The sequence below is a fragment of the Ascaphus truei genome, chromosome 12 (genome assembly GCF_040206685.1).
Source record: "Ascaphus truei isolate aAscTru1 chromosome 12, aAscTru1.hap1, whole genome shotgun sequence".
Taxonomy (NCBI): Eukaryota; Metazoa; Chordata; class Amphibia; order Anura; family Ascaphidae; genus Ascaphus; species Ascaphus truei.
In genome coordinates this window covers 14,771,661-14,779,382 of record NC_134494.1, presented here as the reverse complement: position 1 = coordinate 14,779,382, position 7,722 = coordinate 14,771,661, and positions in this window count along the sequence as shown.

Here is a 7,722-nt window from a genome sequence, read left to right as displayed (position 1 = left end):
GCTGATGTCGGGCACCGTTTCAATGCAAGCGTGTGTGGGTTTGCTTCTGGGAGCGAGTGTGCTTCTGGGAGCGGGTGTACTTGTGGCAGTGGGCGAGGGTTGGTGGTCTTGGAGGATGCTTTCCTCCTGTCTTAGTCGCCTTGTCTGTGTTGTCATCTCCTGGTGTGGTTTTGACGGGGTTGTCATGTCATCCTTGTCAATGGCATACAGGTACACATATACCTCAGACGGTGGGGGTGCGCTTGGTGATGGAAGGGTGAAGGTCACATCCATGCCACCCTCCTGCTCCTGCGTCCGACATACAGGGGCAGGAACTCCAAGCAAACTATGTATCCCCGCTATGTCAGTCTCTATCTTCTCCATATGCTTATCCATCTTCTCCATCTGCTTAGCCATGTTCTCCATCTGCTTATCCATCATCTCCATCCGTCTATCCATATTTAGCATGGTCTCTAAAAGAAATCTATCTTTACCACCATAGAGTTGTCAGGGATATCGACACTTAACCCATTCAGCATGTGGGCGAATGACCTGGATCTTGTACAAGGAGTGCTGTAGACATCTGAGTGGATGGGTGCTGGAGCGGATGAGATAGGGGTTCCCAGCAGCAGAGCAGCATCGTCGATGAGTGCAGCAGAAGGCGTCATGGAACAAGAATCACATCCCTGTTTCACCCCCCTCTTTCCTTTGCAGCTTCTGCCTGTCAGTTCTTATTTTCAGCTGCATGGAGTTTGCACACACACTGTGCTTGTGTGATATGTAACAATGTTGCATTTCTTGCCTCTGGGCATGTAATCAGTGAGTTGCTACTGCAGCCTCTGAGATCCTTACCAGAATGGGCTAGTCTGCCCTCCCCCCTGTTTTGTTCACAGATAGTCTGTCCCTAGACTTTTCCTTTTACCCACATTGCTCCTCACTCCCTTTTCCACCCTGCAAACTGTGAGTACAGCACACATCCCTGTTACTCTCCTATGGTAAGGCCATTTCTTTCTACCTGCTTCTAACTACAAATCACTACTACACACCATTCACAAGAACATGTATTCTGCTGCCTTTTCCAATAAAGTGAAGGAAATATTATAGGACTTGGAGTGATTTGGAAAGGGGGCTGAGTTAATGCTATCGGGGGCCATTCACACATAAATCGTGACCCTGGCTTCAGAATAAGGCGACCTGGGGGTTCCCGGGAGAGCAGCGTCGTCGATGAGTGCAGGAGAAGGCGACCTGTGGTTTCCCGGGAGAGCAGCGTCATCGATGAGTGCAGGTGAAGGTGACCTGGGGGTTCCCGGGAGAGCAGCGTCATCGATGAGTGCAGGTGAAGGTGACCTGGGGGTTCCCGGGAGAGCAGCGTCGTCGATGGGTGGCTGACATTTGTTTTGCGTACTTTGTACACCAGCGAATTAATTTTTTACATAATAAGGCCCAGGCTTCTTAGCCTTTGGAGTCGTCAGAAGGTTTTCTTTATTATCCTTGACCTTCGCTTTGGCTTGGAAAAGGCTTCAGCCTTTCGCTTTTTCATGGTGATCGGCACGGCAGAAGCAAGCGTGTTCCTGCATCCGTAGAATCGGGGTTGATCCATGGAAGCAGATGGCACAATGCAGTATCTGGAGAAGGGCAAGTTCAGATGCAGATCAGCGAGTGGTAGGCTATGCAATTTGTGTCACCTTTTATGCACTGTGCCCCTGTTTGTTTTTTTGTCGCGTGTATGGCCACGAGGTGCAGATGTTAAAAGTGGGCGTACTATAATGAGACTCATTAAAGTATAAATACACCATCCATTTTGTTGATTTACTGCACATTGAATACACATCGACTACACATGGAATATACATTCTTGTGCTTATATTTCTTTCTAAACACAGCGATGCCGGTTAAAAAGATTTCTAAGGATCTCAGCATGAGAATACACGATATGAACCGGGGACCCCCTGACACCCGCAGGCCCACTCGTGGAGACCCCAGTTGGTGACCACGGTGACCCGTGGTGACAACCTGGAGGCCCACGGTGCCTGACGGGGACCACCCAGAGGCCTCCAGACCCTGGTGTACTGGTACACTGTGGGGCCTGCGGACACCCGCCAGGATCACCGGGGACTCTCGTGGGCCTGGGGTATTAACCCTGTATGTAAAAGAATAATGTTTTATGGGGGGACACAGTGGGGGGTGGGTTATGTATTGTTTTTAAATACAGTAATGTTTATTGAGGGGTTGTGTATTGTTTGGATTGTAAGTAGTGGGGGTAGGGGGTATTGTCCCTAAGGGAGGGTGGGTAGGCCTCCCGGTGGGTAGGGGTGAGGGTGGTTAGGCCACATGGGGTGGGTAGTGGGTGATTGTGGTTAGGCCTCGCGAGTGAGTGGTGGGTGAGGGTGGGTTAACCCCATAATGACTGTCGCGGTTAATAACCGCTAAGGTGATTAAGGGGTTAGGGGACATTACATTGGCTCTTTTTATTCCTGTGTATGTTTTGCAGCACCGGAGGGCATGGATGGTGATGAAGATGAGGATGGCCTTCACTGTGGCAGCTGGTCAAGGGTGAGTGCAAGATGTTTTTATTTTATTTATATGAATTAATGTATTTTAGATGTGGAAATGCACTATTATCCATATGTGGATAATAGTAATTTTGTCCATTACTATACTGTATGTGTTAGGGGGCAGGGTGGGGTATGTATTATTTAAAAGTATTTATGTATTTGTAATTTATTTTTTGGGCCACAGAATAGGTACTTCAGGTAAGCGGGGACCCTCCAAGGGGCACCGCCGGCCTATAGTATCATTCCTGTGCCTAAAAATAAATAAATATATGTAATGTATGTTAGGGGGTTATAGGGGTTGTTGGGGGTACAGGGGTTGGGTAGTTTATTAGATATATTAATATTTATTGAGGGGGCTAGGATGTGGGTAGTGGGGCTGTAGTGTGTATTGTTTTTAGTGTGGGTAGCAGGGGTAGGTGAAGGGGGTATTGGCCCCAAGGGTGGGTGTTTAGACCTTGCGGGTGGGTAGCGGGAGGGGTTAACCCCTTCATTACCATTAACCGCATAGGTAATGAAGGGGTTAAGTCCGCCCGCAACCCGCCCGCAAGGCCTAAACACCCACCAATGGTCAAATACCCCTTTCACCCACCCCCGCTACCCACAAAATGTCTGGCACGAGTGGTTAACCCCTTCATTGCCTTACCGGTTAGCCGCTAAAGTAATGAAGTGGGCTGTAAATGCATTTTTCCAGCATCGGATGCATGCTGGGGGGCTCTGGTGCTGGTATTAATGGGCAGTGTTTGACAATCCTATACATTTACACGCCCGGGGCGGGTGGATTTAACCCCCGGGCGAGTAAGTATTGGCCCAAGCAGAACACGTGTTTGTTTTTTTAAATTTCCCTGCTCGCGCTGAAATTTCCCTGCTCGCGCTGAAATTTCCCTGCTCGCGCTTAAATTTCCCTGCTCGCGCTGAAAAATAAAAAAAATAAAAACTCCACCTACCTGAATGCTGATTGGCGCGCGCTCCCAGGCTTTGTGGGAGCGCGGCCAGGCTCTATATGAGCCTGCCCCCAATGAGCGGCCATTCTTTCTGGCCGGAGATCTATTGGAGAGTAAGTACTCTCCAATCCTCCATCTTGCGGCCCCTCTGCTCCTTCCCTGCCTCCTGCAAGCCCCCTTACTCCCCGCTTCCCGTGTGGGGCAGGAGATGGTAGTGGGGTGTCCCCCCTTCTGTCCCTGTCCCCGCTTACCCCGGCTTCCCGCCGATCCCCGCGTGGGGCAGGAGATGGTAGTGGGGTGTCCCCCCTTCTGTCCCTGTCCGCGCTTACCCCGACATCCCGCCGATCCCCGCGCGGGATTGGAGATGGTCACGGGGGGAGCAGGGCGAGCGGGGCAGTGGTGGTGGTCGCGCGGCCTTTTCTCTTCTTCCCCCTGTCATGTGTGTGTCTGTGTGTATGCATGGGTGTGTGTATCTGTGTGTATGCATGGGTGTGTGTGTGTCTGTGTGTATGCATGGGTGTGTGTGTGTCTGTGTGTATGCATGGGTGTGTGTGTGTGTGTCTGTGTGTATGCATGGGTGTGTGTGTGTGTGTGTGCATGGGAGAGTGTGCCCAGCTATCTTCATGACGGCGCAGCATGAGGTGTGGGGGGGGGAATGCCGGTCTGCCCGCTCGACCACTAGCTTCATGCCGTCGAGGGGAGCAGGGCAGTGGCGGCCACGGCGGGGCTGACTGTCCCCTGGGGCGCCCGCTGGGGGACACCTCGCAATGTGCCTCCCACCTCCTCCAAGCTTCCCCTACGCCCGCGTGAGGTATGGGGGGGGGATGTCGGCCTGCCCCTCCCTCCCCACAAGCGGGAGATGGGCGCGGGTGGGTGGGGGAGGAGCATGGTGGTGGTGGTGCTGGTCACGGCCTTTCCCCCCCCCCCCCCTGTATCTGTAGAGTGTGTGTGTGTGTATATGTGTGTGTGTGTGTGTGTATGTGTATGGGAGTATGTGTATGGGAGTATGTGTGTGACACCAGAGGTACCCCCCCCCAATCAGTCACCCTCCCCCCAGTCAGTCAGTCACTCCCCCAGTCAGTCACCCCCCACCCCAGTCAGTGTCAGTCAGCCCCCACCCCCAGTCAGTGTCAGTCACCCCCCACCCCCAGTCAGTGTCAGTCACCCCCCACCCCCAGTCAGTATCAGTCACCCCCCACCCTCAGTCAGTGTCAGTTACCCCCCCACCCCCAGTCAGTGTCAGTAACCCCCCACCCCCAGTCAGTGTCAGTCACCCCCCACCCCCAGTCAATGTCAGTCACCCCCCCACCCCCAGTCAGTGTTAGTCACCCCCCACCCCCAGTCAGTGTCAGTCACCCCCCACCCCCAGTCAGTGTCAGTCACCCCCCACCCCAGTCAGTGTCAGTCACCCCCACCCCCAGTCAGTGTCAGTCACCCCCCCACCCCCAGTCAGTGTCAGTCACCCCCCACCCCCAGTCAGTGTCAGTCACCCCCCACCCCCAGTCAGTGTCAGTCACCCCCCACCCCCAGTCAGTGTCAGTCACCCCCTCACCCCCAGTCAGTGTCAGTCACCCCCCCACCCCCAGTCAGTGTCAGTCACCCCCCCACCCCCAGTCAGTGTCAGTCACCCCCCCACCCCCAGTCAGTGTCAGTCACCCCCCACCCCAGTCAGTGTCATTCACCCCCCACCCCCAATCAGTGTCAGTCACCACTGCCCCACCCACCCAGTCACCCCTGCCCCACCCACCCAGTCACCCCTGCCCCAGCCAGCCAGTCAGTCACTCACCCAGCCAGTCACTCACCCAGCCAGCCAGTCACCCAGCCAGCCAGTCAGTCACTCAGTCACTCACCCACCCAGCCAGTCACTCAGTCACTCACCCACCCACCCAGTTATACCTGCCCCAGTCACTCACCCAGCCAGTCACTCACCCAGCCAGTCACTCACCCAGCCAGTCACTTACCCAGCCAGCCAGTCACCCAGCCAGCCAGTCAGTCACTCAGTCACTCACCCACCCAGCCAGTCACTCACCCACCCAGCCAGTCACTCACCCAGCCAGTCACTCACCCAGCCAGCCAGTCACCCAGCCAGCCAGTCAGTCACTCAGTCACTCACCCACCCAGCCAGTCACTCAGTCACTCACCCACCCAGCCAGTCACTCACCCACCCAGCCAGTCACTCAGTCACTCAAAGCCAGTCCACCCACCCAGCCAGTCACTCATAGCCAGTCACTCACCCACCCACCCAGCCAGTCACTCACCCAGCCAGTCACTCACCCAGCCAGTCACTCAGTCACTCACCCACCCACCCAGCCACCCCGTCACCCACCCAGCCACCCAGTCACTCACCCAGTGTAGGGGGAGAGATACTTACCGGCTTCTTGTCCACGCGTCTCCATGGCAAAGCGGCATCAAATGACGGCCGTTACCAAGGAGACGTGACGTCAAATGATGCCGCGGCGTCATTTTACGCATCATTATAGGCGAGGGGGGGGCGCAACCGAGGTGGCAGCAGGTAAGGGGGGCGCAGGCGCAGGGAGTTTGCGCAATGCTGGGTTACATGCTGAATGGAACAATACCGTTCACTGTACCATAGCTGCACATTACCTATAGGGCTGACTTTCAACCTAGTACAGTGATTGTTCCATTGGGAAAGTTATTCACTATAGCTGTAATTACTGACAGGTAATTCACTTACCTGGGACTTTCCATTATATAGTTGGTTATATTCTATCGCTTTGAAAAAAAAGGATAATGTGTATAATAGCGCTAATGTGATAAAAATATAGAGTGTACCTATCACACCCTTGGTGTATAACCTAATAACTTATAAATAAGAGAAGGCTGCCTGGAAAACAAATTACCAGAGATCAAATAAAACAATTACAAACAAATAATCCGGCGCCTAAATTCTAAATAAATACAGTGCAATTAATTTTTTGAACATATAGAAAATCCCGACTTGGAAACCTGTAGTCTATAAATTGGAGAGTCCAATCATGGAAACCTGATGTCTATCAGACGGGTCTCGCAGATGATTTCAGTTTGAATGGGACTGCCAGGGACCCCCGCTGTTAATCTGATGGGCCATTAATCAATGCAGAAATGCTGGGTCTAGTTTAAGGCAAGTTTAAGGCATCCAGCATGTATCTGGGTGTACCTGGGTCTTTTTGGTGATTGCCACTGGTTTGTGTTAGAATAACCGTGGTCACTATAGTACGAATATGCGCACCATGCGGCCGCCCCTCCAACTCCACACGGCTTATGGTGAGCCGTATATTATGTTCCCATAGTCGATAATTTGGCATTGGCATCTGCGGTGCGATACACGTTCTGACCAGCAGAGTTAGGGAGGATTTGTTCCTGTAAAGTACACTTAGTTGGCATAGGTTTTGGTTGTCTGGGTATCCCGAATGTTAAATGGGAGTCAAACCATATGCCCAAGTATTGGAAACTACAAACAGGAGTTAGGGTGATTTAGCGTTGGTTCTGATCTGGAGCTCAGTCTTGGGAAGCTTTATAACATTTAGCCTTGGTCCCAATTACCATTGTTATAGTCAGTTTGCTGGGAAAGCCAATTGTCAAGTCTCAAAGTCAGATGGCAGTAGGTGTCCAACGTCAGGGAGCTTGGTACTCATAAGATTGGGTCAGCTGCATGCAAGTTTGTTGAGGCTTCCTTTAGAAGCTGTATGAAGATCATCGATGATCGCAGAGTAGAAATGGTGCCCCAGAACAGAGTCTTGCGGGATACCACAGGTGACATCCGAGGGGTTGGAGTTAGACCCTGAGATGGACACATGTTGGGGTCTACCTGATAGGTAGGAATGAAACCAGTTTAAAGCAGGCTTCACTATCACAGAGCTCGAGAGTGGGTTAAGCCGGATAATGGATCAACAGTATCAGAAGCCTTGGAAAAAGCTAGGAATATTGCACCAGTGAGTTGTTTCATGTCACATTGGATTTCATGGCAATGTCTTAGCAGGGTACGTACTGTGGAGTATTTGGGGCGAGAGCCAGAGTGGAATGGGCCATGGAAATCTGTCTTGGTACAAGAAATCTGTCTTTGGGAGCGGACATATTTTCCGATGACTTTGGATAGTATGGGGAGAAGAGAGTTTGGCCTGCAGTTTGAGGCCGTGACAATTGTCCCCACTTTTGAAGATTGGGACAACCCTGGGAGTTTTCCAGGTCTTAGGGATATGCCTGCAAAAAATAAATAAAAATCAGGTGCGGGACACGGGTCCCCACCG